This window comes from Danio aesculapii, chromosome 22 (genome assembly GCF_903798145.1).
Source record: "Danio aesculapii chromosome 22, fDanAes4.1, whole genome shotgun sequence".
Classification (NCBI taxonomy): Eukaryota; Metazoa; Chordata; class Actinopteri; order Cypriniformes; family Danionidae; genus Danio; species Danio aesculapii.
This window is the reverse complement of record NC_079456.1, coordinates 14,527,216-14,541,490: the sequence shown is the minus strand read 5'-3', so window position 1 is coordinate 14,541,490 and position 14,275 is coordinate 14,527,216. Positions and strand designations below refer to the sequence as shown.

At 36.2% G+C, this 14,275-nt stretch overlaps 1 protein-coding gene across 2 annotated transcripts in view; it reads right to left on the bottom strand.

The window, feature by feature from the left end:
- sh3bp4a (SH3-domain binding protein 4a) overlaps window positions 1-1,891 on the bottom strand; it is a 54,356-nt gene extending 52,465 nt beyond the window's left edge. For both annotated transcript variants that reach the window (XM_056448012.1, XM_056448013.1), the window contains exon 1: window positions 1,798-1,891. The gene's annotated coding sequence lies outside the window, so the exon portion shown is untranslated. The remainder of the gene's footprint in view (window positions 1-1,797) is intronic.
- Between the last annotated feature and the right edge of the window lie 12,384 nt (window positions 1,892-14,275).

The following is a 14,275-nucleotide window of genomic DNA, read 5'->3' as shown; positions in this document are numbered from 1 at the left end:
GGCGCAGCCATTTGAATCATTTTGGCTCGAAACTTCCGGTCTCGTTCACTTCCATTCATTTTTAAACGTTAGTGTTGCAAACTTATTTACTTATTATATTATTCTACTTTGTCTGTATTGTCATGCAAACACTTGTTTGTAAAAGTAAGTAGTTTGACCGTTTTCTGCCGTTTATTATTCCTAGTCATTTCTCCCATAGGCAGCTGAATCGGAAGTTCTAAAACAATCGCAAAAACGCGTGCACTTCCGCATTAAAGAATAAGGTTAATAGAACAAACAGGATTTATTTTATTTGACATTTTTGTATTTATAAGGGAAAAGATTTGTTATGAACGTGATGTCTCTCCGTTATGGATGTGACCGATGTGAAATTGCCACTTGTTTGACTTTGGTAAATCAAATCAAATAGAATTGTTTGTTATATTTCTAAAGTACACTGTAAAATAAATTCGTAATTTTACGGTTTATTTCTGGCAGCTGGGGTGCCGGAGCTGCTGGAAATAAACCGTAAAATTACAGATTTTTTTCTTACAGTGTACTGTAAAATACAAGCCTACACACACACACAAAAAAAAACGCTTAAACGGTTTCCATGTTTTGGTGAAAACTTTTTTTTTCATGGCAAGGTTGAAACTTGCATGGAATTGCTCGTATAGCAAAAAATAAAAACATGTGAAAGTACTATTATTTTTTTTTTGAAGTTTTCTTTTTTTTAATTGTTGTAAATAAGAAGCAGCTTTTCTCACAAAACCTTACTGTACAGTCAGGATCCAGTAGTATTAAATTTGTGTCGCTGGTATAGCATTTTTTCATTCTCAATGTGCCGTTAGCCGTGGACTAATGTTTTATGAATTATCAAAGCCCAACAGTTCCAACTAAAATTAATCTTAATCTTTGTTACTTTTCTACTTAAGAATAACAAACTGAGGTAAAGATGGTTTCATATATTTGCATATCCGTTCATTTTTAAACAGTAAAAACTCATGACACGGTCCCAAAAAGTAGTGTTTACCATGCTAAATTTGAATATTCGGTCTGAAATTGCATGCAAGTATGACTTCAAAACAACATTATGCACTATTTAACTGACAGTGAACAATGTCTTTTAATGGTCATTGCCTGCTAATGTGATTTCCCAATTTAAATTTGGCAAAAAAAAATTCTGAAATTATATTATTGAGGAGAAAGTCTGAATATGCGAATATAAAGCAAACTTTACCTCAGTGAAAAGCTATCATGGATGTCCTGCGAGGGTATAAATTAACAGCAAATATTCATTTCTGAATGAACTATCCCTTTAAGGGACACACTTAGACAAACCACTATAAATATTCAAAAAGACAGACATTTTATATCGTATTACAGTCATGAATAGGCTACATCTATTCATTCGCACGCTCAAAAAATAAGTGAGGGTTGACAAAGGGAATTATAAAACCTTTAATCTATTAAAAGACAATAAATTCCCAATAAACAAGTCCATTCACTCACTGAATGCATCATTCTTAGTTCTAAAACATGTTTAATTGTACTATTTTAAAACCATATACATTATTCACGACGCTTTAATAATCCACCCTTTCAAGTTAATTCATTTAACACTTGAATTCACCTGATATCCCCAACAACTTCAGTGCTGTGAAAGCCGATGAAATGTTAGAAGAAACGCATGTTCTACTTGACACCGAGACTGTAACATAAACATTTCGGAGGTTTCCCAATATAATCCGAGTCCTTTCTAAAGCAGCCTAGAGGATTAAGAACAGACACAAAAGCGCAAGGATAGCATGAACTCACCTCTGCATTCCTGATATGTTTATCCAAAGCAGCCCCGCAGTTGTAGTGTTGAGTTGCTCACTTCACTTTGTGCTCCTTTGTGGCTCTTGGGCAAAAACGCGTCTCGCATCGCATCCGGGCGGGGCCAAGAGCGCGGCTGATGTCACAGTGATGGGCGGGGTTTAAGAGGGTGATGGGCGGAGCCTGGAATCCGGTGGTTTGCCATCTGTCATCGCGGGGGCCTCTAGGAAAATCACTTTTCCCTGGCGTCTAGAGTTTGCCTAATCAATTATTAATTTGACTGAGTGATGATTTGATGGGGATGATATTAATTTTATCCCCAGCATATCAGGCTTTCCATCTCTTTCATACTTATGAACTTGAGCACAGATTGATTTTATTTCTAAAGTGATATATTATATAGCTAATAATATATAATGCAATATCATACCAAACTTTGTTATGTTAATGACTAATTTTTAGAATCTATATTTGTATTATTATTTTTTAATTATTTAAAAGTACTTACACATAATTAGAAAACTGATTTTTCTATTCAAAGCGACTTACAAATGAGAAATAGTACAAGCAATTCATCATAAAATGACAAATAATCATTAGAAGTGCTGGTAAAACAAGCTTTCAGACATTTAGAGATGTACAGGCTACAGAGAGGGAGGAAAAAAGAAAAGGTTTTTTTTTTTTTTTTTTTTTTTTTTTTTGGTTAAAGGCTTATGGAAGAGATTATGAAGAATATTATATTGTCAAATTTTGCCTAGTGTGCATGTTTTCAGATCATGCTATATAAATTTAAAGCTCTTAAAAAAATAAAATTATTTAGCCTTTAGGACATTTTAGGTTGAATTATTTTTGAACAAAAAACAGGCCAAAACAAGTGTGTTTGCAGTTTGTTTCTGGAATTTAAAGGGTGGTGACTTCTAACACAATGGACAGCTTCATTTTTACCATGATTTACCATATTTTATCATAATGGGGTCCAAATACCAACTAAGTTTGACTTTGAATAAATTATGATGACAACATTTTCATTTTGGGTGAACTTTAACTAATGATTTATAAGTTCACTACAAGTTAATTATGAAATAGAGTCGGGAAATAGATTGTTAGCCTAGTAAAATGCTAATGTGTCACAAAGGATTCTGTACATTGATTTTGACTGAATAAATCATAACAAAATTTGCATTTAAACAAACAAGTTTTTAGGTTCAATACTAATAAATATTACAGTAGAGAGCTGAATATATAGCATATATATAGCAATGCATTTCTAATGCATACAATTGCACTCAATCTGCTCCAGCCATTATACTGTTGTTTGCACATAAGTTAATTGCACTAGGCAGTAGGCACTTTTTGCATAATAAGTGCCATTGTTTACATTACTCCACAATCACTATTATATATTGTTTACATTCATAGATATTTATATATATACACATTTCATTGTTATATGTGTATGATGTGTATATTATACTTCACTGTGGATGGCAATTAAGAATTTCATTGTACAGGGTAACTTGTTTCCTTACTGTGCACATGACAATAAACAAATTGAATTGAATTGAATAGCAACATGCTACTGATTCACAGTGGGGTTTAATTATTCAGTTTGGAGTATGTTTCAGGTGTTTAAGGCCCCATATTCAAGCAAAACCAAAGAACACACTGGTGTGAAGATATTTTGTATGAAATACAACTAAAACAGCGTATCTCTGGAGTTTATTTCAGGAGATCGAAAGCAAATTTTCCACTTTCCTGGCTACTTATTATTGTTCTATGAAGATTGCATAACAGGTGGCTTCGAGGTACCACCTTTTTGATGAGGAAATCTTGTTCATTTCTTCAGTTCCGTCTGTCATGGTCAAGTAAATAGATAAGCACACTGGAGAGCTAATAGTAGCATTTGAATCTGTACTTGAATCTGTACTTGTACTTGAATCTTACTGTTCTCGAAAGCAACATTGTAAATAACACTGTTAAACTGCTTTCGTTATGTAATCTATTAAGTAAAAGACAACAAGTAACACAAGTAAACATGACATGACTGTCAAATTGCAGAATTTGAGCAAACATATCAACCTCGATCTGATGTATTTCTAGCTCTTTTGTTCTCATGCTGTCATTTTTGCTGCGTGTTTTGAGAAGAAAGTGCACAACATTTAAAATATTCATAAACTCTGTTGCCAACAACATGGGCAGCATTGGGATACACCACAGCAAAGGTAACCTATTTCAACTTTTTTTTTTTTTACCTCAGTTGAAGGACAAAACTGCTGTATATCAGAGCCATCAAGGTAAAAGATACGCTAGTGTACTAAGAAATTGATATGCAGCTCATAAATGTTGTACACAATCTGCTAATAAAAGCATGTTTTTATTGCTGAAATGATGTAACACTTTACAATTAATTCTCTATTTGATAATGTGTAGGCGACGCAGTAGCACAGTAGGTAGTGCTGCTCAATTTTGGTAGTAGCATTTGATCGCCGCTGGCCGAAAACATAACACCCCTTATGCCTGCAGCCCATCCATCCCCCTGGTTCTCAACTTTGTTACTCAGAGACCACCACACCAAACCCCCCACACCCCCCGTTCTTAGGAAATTTGGTCACAAACGTTGGCAGGCATGAGCTAAATTGCTAACAATAATTGCTAGTGACAAACCGTGTTTCTGGTTGTTTATATGCTGGTTTACGCCCTTACTACAACGTAGCCTACAATGAACGCTAGAAACCATGCACGTAAGATATACATTTTAACAAAAAGAAGTACTGACAGGTTGTGGCTCACAATCCACAGCTTCTTCTTTTATCGTTGGCTGAATTCAGTACTTAACTGTGACCAATTGTGAAAGCTGTCCTTTGTAAAATGCTGTGCTGTGCGAGGTGTGTGCGCAGTGAATGCCCGTAACCTGTAACATTTGTGATCTCATTAGTGCCAATGTATTTTTTTGTAGTCCCCAAATTCGTTCGCTGTAGGCTTTGCTAAGCTAACTCTTTAAAAGCCAATTGCTGCATCCCAATTCGCATACTTAGTTTTTGGGACATACTATTTCCATGGTAGCAGATCGTTGTGTTGTTTAGTTATGAGCCCTGTCAATCATCCACACATTATCCACATTTCTTTTATATTTAATTCCCTACCTTATTGGAGAAGCAGCAGGTTAATCTCCCATTCACGAGTGTTTCATGCAGAGAAATCTCCTCAGGTCTTTGGATAATTCTGCATTCAGATGTTAATGTCCAAACATGTCTTCATATAAGTTCTGTATTGTTGTTGCAGATGAAATATAACACAGAAAATATGATTAAAATATGTTCCAGTGGGCTAGATATTAATCAACAGTCATACAAACATCTTTACCGAAGCCTCTCTACTTGACGGTTGGTCTCACGCATCCATCATGTTTGTAGTTTGTACACTTTTCACCCGCGTTTGTAGTTCTAATCGAATTCACGTCCACGCGCAATGTATTGTGGGCAATATCAGAGGTTAGAGTATGGACGCTTCTACACTTCGAGTTTTAACCGGAAATAGTAAACCATACGGGAACCTTTGGCATACTCTTTTCAACATACTACAATTTGGGACATACCAATTCTACTTTCAAATACTATTTAGGACGGATAGTGTGAAAATTGGGACGCAGCAAATGTCTCCCTTTGCATTGAGGTTTGAGCGTATTACATTCAGATATGTTGTTTATGTTCACACAGCTACATTACACATGAACTAAAGTTTAAAATTTGATATCGTAGTGGACCACAACTTTTAATGTTGAAATGAACATTAACCATGATTACGTAACACTAAATACATTAACTAATGGTATGTTATTGCGAATTGTGCATCAGTGTGTGTTTGCGAGAGAGATAAAGAAAGTTAAAAACCCACTACGAGACAAAAAGCCTACGGTTAGGAGTGTGAAGTTTCAGAATGCTACCAAAAAACAAAACCTTTATATTTACAAATATGCGAGGGGTCTGTGGGGTGACGCTCAAGGGGCCTGTGGAATAATTTGATAATATTTTCAAGAGACGGAACGGAGAGCCACAGCTATCTTTGAGACTACAACAAAGAGCCTCCTCTTCACTGCGAGCATCATGCCCCGCATTCTCCAGAGGGTGTTTTTTTTTGCGAGAGAGGGAGAAAATGCATTGAAAAACATGAAACGCAACATGATATGTGCTTTCACAGTGCATGTGCCAAAAATCCCACCTTCTTTTGGTGCAAATGAACGAAATAAAATGATTAGATAGACAGTGATGCACTTTGTTCAGACGAGGATCAAACATTTGAGTTGTGGGTTGGCTTGACAGACACCCGTCGTTACGCATGAAGAGATACTACACAGTTCATTAGCCTCCCTGACATGATGTCAAAGTTTGAGGAAGAGTTCGCTCTCAGAGGATGGCTTTTGAAGGGAAACATAACCAAAAGCAGACTCGCAAGCAGCCGTTTGGTTTTAAAGGTTGTGTGGAATAAGCATAGAGCCATGCAAGCGGAGAACTCATTATTTGGGAATGCGTCCTTTTGTTGACATTTGTAAGGTCTCCGCACAGGCCTGTTTACTCTTATTCTGAGTTTTAGCCTGAGGTGTATGCGCATGAATGAAAAAATATATGGCACGCCAAATGTGTTTGTATAACAGCTTCAGTGTAAGCTTTATGTCAACGCCACGATGCAGATGCTATGTAAATATGTAGTGCGCAAGCGGATACAAATGCATAATAACTATTATGGGCTCCTGTAATAATTATGTACCCCTATATACATTTTTGGAGAGAGCAAAATATGTCCCAGGAGCTACATTTTTTTGCAATTTTTGTTTTCACAAATACACCAGAGGCCGCTGTGTACGCTTTTTTAGATCTTAAATTTCTCTTGCAAGAGCCATTTGCGCCTGCTGTTCTTGCGTAAATCCACCAGAAGTCGCTGTCAACTGACCGACTGAGTGACCAATCAACCGATCCCCCCACCCTCCTGCTTCCCTAAACTCAACCAATAGTGTTTTCAAAAGCACTGATTGACCCGCCTACCCCCTTTCCTAAACCCAACCAATAGTGCTTTCTGGAACCGTTCTTCACTGGACTCGAACCCCGTTGTCACGGTTAACTCTGCTCTGCATCTCAATTCCGTCGATGTACGTGTCGAGCTACACTGTAAAAAATCCTGGTTGCCTTAAATTTTTTAGCTGAATCAAATTAACCTTAGGAGTCCATTGAATTTAAATTATGTTAAACTGACTTAAAACAACCTGTGTAACTTATAAAATTAGGTTTGAACATGAATAACTTAGTTTCATAAGTTACAATGACCTAAAAACATATGTTGTGATCAAATTTTTTTTACAGTGTACTGGACAAACTGGTCACAGCGAGAAAACCGTCCATATGGAGGTAAGCGGTTAGCTGGTAAGCGAGACAAGGAACGGCATCATACCGCCCAGTATCGTTCGTTTTAAGGATGAAATGCAGCCATACATAGCTCTGGCTATAATTCGCGATCTACAGAAATGTATATAGGGCTACATTTTCAGAATGAGTCTATTTTGGTATTTATCCAGCTTGATCTCACGAGGAAACATAAATAATTCATGTCATAAACGTGGCTAATTCATACAAATTCATATAACTTAACAGAATTTTTTTTAAAAAGAGGCGTGTCCTCAAACTCCACTCCTAACCCCTATGGAGCCAGATCAGCCTCAAAAATAACCTGTTTACAAAATAAAATTCATACATGTACAGCACAATTTACATATACAAAATCCAATTTGTAATTTAAAACACAATTCATAAACAAACAAATCTAATTCTTAAATTCAAAACGCAATTCTTAAATACACAAATCCAATTCTTGAATTCAAAACACAATTCATAAATACACAAATCTAATTCTTAAATTTAAAACAATTCGTAAATACATAAATCCAATTCTTGAATTCAAAACACAATTCATAAATACACAAATCTAGTTCTTAAATTCAAAACAATTCATAAATACACAAATCCAATTCTTGAGTTCTAAACAAATCCAATTTTTGTGTGTTTATGAACTGTGTTTTGAATTTACAAATTGGATTTTGTACATGTGAATTGGGCTGTGGGTGTATAAATTTTATTTTGTAAATGTGTTATTTTTGAGACTGATCTGGCTCCATATAACCCTACCTTTCATTGGGTATGAGCAAATACTAAAATGTAGCCTATGAATGAGATCATACAAATTAATATGAATTAGCTGCTAAATATAAAAGTTCAAATGCATGAGATTAGCTACACTGTATTTATCTTTTGTTGGTCTTAAAAAGGACAGTTAGCCAAACAATCATTATTCACTAACCCTAATGTCATTTCTGTAAAGCTTTAAATGCGAATAAATCATTATAGAATATACATTTTAGGTGATCTGCCTTTTCAATATAGTTTCTAGGTTCACTATAAGCAAATGATCAAATATTAAAGTAGAGAGCTGCATTCTCAGCATAACGGAATGCTAATGGAATTATGCCACATTATGCAATGAAGTTTGAATAAATAATAATGACGTTTTAATTTTGGGTTACGAAAAAGTTCACTAGAAGCTTATTGTTAATTAAGAGTTGCATTGTTAGCATAGCAACACGCTAATGTATCACAAAGGGGTCCAACGACAACATTGCACTCCCTTGGGCTTGACTGTGATTAAATCATGACAAAAATTTGCATTTAAACAAGTGTTTTCAACATTCACTGCATGCTAACTATCAGGTATTACAGTAGTGAGCTGCATTGTTAGCATAACAACATGCTAATGTTTCACAGTGGGGTACAATGTTGAACCCCATTGAGTTTGACTGTGAATAAATCATAACAGAGTATTCGTTTTGAGTGAACTATCGATTTAAATGAATGTTTTCTAAGTTCATTACAAGCTAATTATCAAATAATGCAGAGAGCTGCATTGCTAGCATAATAACATGCTAATGATTCGCAATGGGGTCCAAATGCAATGCTGGATTCTTCTGAATTTGAATAACTCATGACAAAATTTGCCTTTAAACAAATGTTTGTTCACTACTAGAAGCAAATCATATTAAACGTCACAGTAGAGAACGCATGCTAAGATTACTGCATCAAAAAAGCTAACTTTCACAGTTTTATATGGAGAATAATTTACCTGAAATCACTAGCAACATATCTCTGACTTCCATTATCCGCGGATGAATGTAAACATGACGGTTTGTTTTTCAAACCGAGGGAGGAGTTGAAAGGATTTTCTGTGGTTACTGGCAGCACATCACATCTTGTATTTAACTCAGTACGTTCTGCTAAAGGTATGTGCTGTATCTGTAAACCAGCGAGAAAGGTTCAAGCTGTTACTGTTGTTATTATCTGCATCTATCGCCAAACAGAGGGCATTTGTGCAGACGGCAGTAGTTTCAGTGGCCGCTCTGCATTCTCAGGCATTGACTCAGAGGTTTTTCTGTCTGGGAACTGAACTATGGGAAACACACAGGGGTATTCAGGCGGCCACATCCTTATCTGGACGTCTATTTGAGCTCCGAGGTCAAGCAGTGATGGTGGTGCGGTTACGCGTTGACACACCTGGCTGCAAAATAAACACTAAACGTGAGAATTTTGACAGTATGCAAAGGCATTTCAGAATAAAATGACTATAATTTGACTCTTAGGAGATCTCATGGCAACATTTAGGTCAGTTAACAATGTAATGTGTTGGGGTTGGAAATTTTTCCACAGCCAGAGTAATCTGTAAAACATGTCACAGTGGGCAGCTCCTGTCAAAGGTTTGAACCATTTCCAGCTCTGTTAACATTAAAAACCTAGGGTGCGCACGCACATGCGCTCACAACACAATGATGCAAGGGATTGTAATTAACAATTTAAACAGATCCAGGGCTGCTTAGTTGTAGTGGGTGTTGTTCAAAAAAGATGTGTGTGGCATGGCACACATGGTGAACAGAGTGTTATGTCTGGCCGCTATTAAAAGGAAGAAAAAAAAAAGAGAGAGAAATGGCTTTCCTATGTGCCTGAGTGTGTGTATAAATGAATATAAAGTATATAGTGATGTTCCAAATAAGGCCATCTATGAGCTGTCATATCTTTTTCTACAATCCCAAAGCAGAGAGTAAGGTCAAACATTATAGAATACACAAGACGTGTCACTCGTATCTTTTTGAATAGGGAAAAGTGTAATTGTCAATATGGCGAATAAAGCCTCGCCTACTAGTACAGGAGCCAATCATCGATCGCTATATGGTGAAAAAAGCCCATCTTCTAGTACAGGAGACAATCAGCGATCGCTATATGGTGAAAAAAAGCCCATCTTCTAGTACAGGAGACAATCAGCGATCGCTATATGGTAAAAAAGCCCGCCATCTAGTACAGGAGCCAATCAGCGATCGCTATAGACTGACGATACTCTTGGGGAGGGGCTTAGACTAGACGTGAGTTTCTGCAGATTTTGTGTGATTTGGACATTCGTTTAGAACTGAAGCTAAAGAGGCGCTTGTTGTTTAATTTCATTGGTGATCCCTAAAATGTAATTCAATCATAAGCAAGCAATTTTGGAGAATTTGATGTTTCCCCATTCAAATAGAATGCCCGAGCATACTGCCTGAGAGGCGTTTCAAAGATGGCCGCCGAGTGAAATGACTTGCCTTAAAGGGACTTTGGTAAGGTGCTTCCCTACATTTTAAGTAATAACATTTCCAGTATTAATAAATATATCACGTTAAAAATAATAAAATGAGATTAAATAAATTATTTTAGGCAGCAATTAGTCAGACATGTGGTCGTTCTCCAATCGCATGCTCAAATAAATATGTTACCTAATAATATAATAATTTAAATCTTGGTAAAAAAGTTATCCAAATCAAAACATACAATATTTTAGAAGTATGTAGGTCAATTTACAGTATGAACTTAACTTAACTAACTTACTTAAATCTAAATTTATCTTTAGGATCAGAATCTTTTAAAAAAAATGTCATTGGGAAGTAAGGAGATCCAGTGAAATTAGCCTAAATCTATTGCTTATAGAATCAAAACTATTTCTGGTTACTTTTTTTAATCCAGATTATCAATTAGCACTATGCTAATCAATCAGGATAATAGATAATCATCCCGTTTCATCTTGATATTCTTTTCACAATCCAAACTGCATTTTCAAGTCACTAATTTTGTAAAAACCATAATCGAGAAAGCATTACACTAATGTAAAACTGATCTAAAACCAGCCATATGGCCTGCTCATTTTTAATGTGTTTTGACACCTTATTAAAAGGTGTGAGTTGAAAATTAGCCCATAACATATGTTGTGAAACAGCCGTGAAGCATTTAGCTATTTTTAACTCCATTTAATGTGTGTTCAGGGCTTACACTCTCACTCAACTCCAAATCTAAAGTTGCATCTTAGTCCTCCCTGTATCTAATTAGGATTGAGACAGTCCCACTGACGCTTCAGCAAAGAGACAAAGGCCCTGTATCATGACATATTCACGTTGCCATGGCAGTCAATGGTCTTTTGAACGTCCCTGGACAAATAGCGACCCGAGCGCTAATTAGCCAACAGATTGAACAAGAGGCTCAGGCTCCGCATGTTTAGAGCAGCTTTGTGGCCACTGTTTTAGCTTGATGAAGCGATCTTTTTACGCACCAAAGAACTGCGGGTGGTTCTGCCAACATCTTAGCTGAGGTAAATCACTCCTAGGCTAGGCTAGTCAATCTGAAAGCCTGGAGTTTGGGTGGTTAAAGGTAAAGAAAGTACTTCAAATCATTGCTTTTTAGCTTCAAGGACACACCATGCAGACTGCCCTGTAGATCTATCTACAACAATAACTCCGTTATTTATTTATATTTCACTATAACCTTGCTTCCGCCGAGAGTTTGCACCTCCCAGGAAGCTTTCAAAATGTCAACGCACATCACAAATGCAAAAGGAGAACACAAAGCCATCAATGTTTTCATGCAGCTTCCCAGCTTGAGGCCAATGGATCTAAAGTATATAATCTGATAACCAGAGATTGATTTTTATTTTCTAAACATTTCAAGTCAAACATCACACTTGACGGAAATCGATTACATTCTGGATGGTTTTTGGGTTTGAAGTAGACAACTACATTTAAAGTACCACAAATTGCTAACTATAAAAGAAAATCTAATTATATAAACCTTTAAAGCTATCCCAGGATTGCTTGAGTTAAGATGATGCTAATATACTGGCTGTTCTGTATTGAGCCTTTTTCCCTGTGTTTTTATGAAGTCTCGGCCACTGGAACGAAGGCTTGTATCTGTCAGAAGTGTGTGTGCCTCTCTGACAAAGGGAAATGAAATGGCACTGAGAGCAATCGAATAAATCAGCATGTTCATTCCCCAGCTTCCACAATGCATTTCAACCCTGCAGCATTTTTTATACTAAATAGGCAGTTTTTACTCAGAAATCAGAGTCTGGTGTGAGGCTTCAGCTCTTTTTTAAGCCCCAATATGCCACCTTGCTGTCTACTGCCTAACAATTTGCTAACTGAAATGAAGCTGCAAAAGCGACACATGTTCAGAATAAATAACACTAGAGACTCAATTCTCTATAGGGTTAGAGGTAGGGGTTAGGGTTTCTTTATATGAATTCTTGTATGAGTCAGAACAAATTTTAATAAAATTGCTATCACATACAATCTCAGAAATGCAATAAAGTTACTTTCTAAAACGTAGACCCTTGTACTTTTTAAGTACTAATATGTACATTTTTAAGCAAGACCCTTTATAATTTGTTTCCATTGAGCGGTATTGTTCGGTTAGTACAGTACAGTACAGTACAGTTCAGTATGGCTCACCCCAATCAGTCTTGCATTTCCACTGCCAACAGTATATTGTGTATCCCAGAACAATGCAATTAAAGTCAATCTTGAAGAATAAAGATGTATAGGCTGTTTACATTTTGCATCATTTGCATCATAATGAACTCTTTATTTCAAATGAAGATCTGTGGCAATCATGTGCAAATACAGAGAGGAAGTGGTACCCCTTATGCTTTCTACACATTTATATGCATTTATATATACACATATAGGGTGTAGATTTAGCATGGACAGAGGGGATGTGTCCCCACCAATACCAATACCAATTACTGAAATGTCCCCACCAATAATTTAATCGCCTTCAAAATAAAATAATGCTCTGTTAACCCTTAGTAACCTAGATGTGCTCAAAGGGTTAAATACATGGACATATATAATACTACGCATAAAACCATAAAAATGCCTCACATGCCTCTAAATTTCTATATATTATATAAATTAGTAAGTGTTTAAAACCTTTATTTATGTTTTTAAAGCACAAAACAAAATTTGTTCTGTTCAAAACATGTGCTCATGGAAATAAATGTGTACCATATTTTACTGTACCGAGTGGAAACAGGTCATTAGGTACAATAATGTACCATTTGAAAAGGTATTACCAGCTTTTGTACCTTTATTCCTGAGAATGCAAAAAATCCTTAGATACACTGTAAAACAAAATCTGTAATTTTAGGGTTTGTTTTTGGCTGCTGTTAAACTACAGAAATTTACTGTAAAATAACACACATTAAATTACAGAAATTTTCTGAAATTTGAATTTCTGGTAAATTTCTGTAATTTAACGGCTGTTATTTTATTTTATGTCCGGCACCCCGTAAAAAATAAACTGTAAAATTACAGATTTTTTTTACAGTGTAGGATTGGTTATAGTATTTAAATATAACACAGATTCAGACAACCCAGGCTCATTCTGAAAACATACCTCTATATACGTTTCTGGAGAACGTTAAATATGTCCCAGGAGGTACCTTTTTTTTTTGCAGTTTTTTCTAAACCCAACCAATAGTGTTTTCAAAAGCACCGATTCTCACACTGCCATAAACCCAACCAACAAATTTAAAAAGCACGAAAAGGAACGGCATCATACTGCCCCGTAGCGTATATGTACTATATGTACTGTAGCTATATGTACTTCAGGCTACATAATTCACAATCTCCAGAAATGTATATAGGGCTATGTTTTCAGAATGAGCCTTTGTTGGCAACACAGGCTCATTGTATAAACGTACCCCTGTATACATTTCTGGAGAGGCCGAATTATGTAGCCAGAGCTACCAAATGTATGGATGCATTTAGTCTTCAAAACGAACGCTACGGGGTGGTATGATGTCACTGACGGCTTCTGTTTCTTTTTGCGCTGGCAGCTGACCACTTACCCCTGTAGGACGGCATTTCCGCTGTTACCAGTTTTCACAGTAGCTTGCCACATATGTCGACGGACTTAAGATGCAGAGAGGAGTTGACCATGACGATGGGGTTTGAGTCTGGCAAAGAACAGTTTCAGAAAGCAGGTAAAACAAAAGGCAAAAAATAAATAATCAAGTAATAACAGGGTGAGAATGTGGTTGGATCTGAAAATGTGGTAAAAATCATGCTGTAAAAAACAGTGTCGGTTGGGTT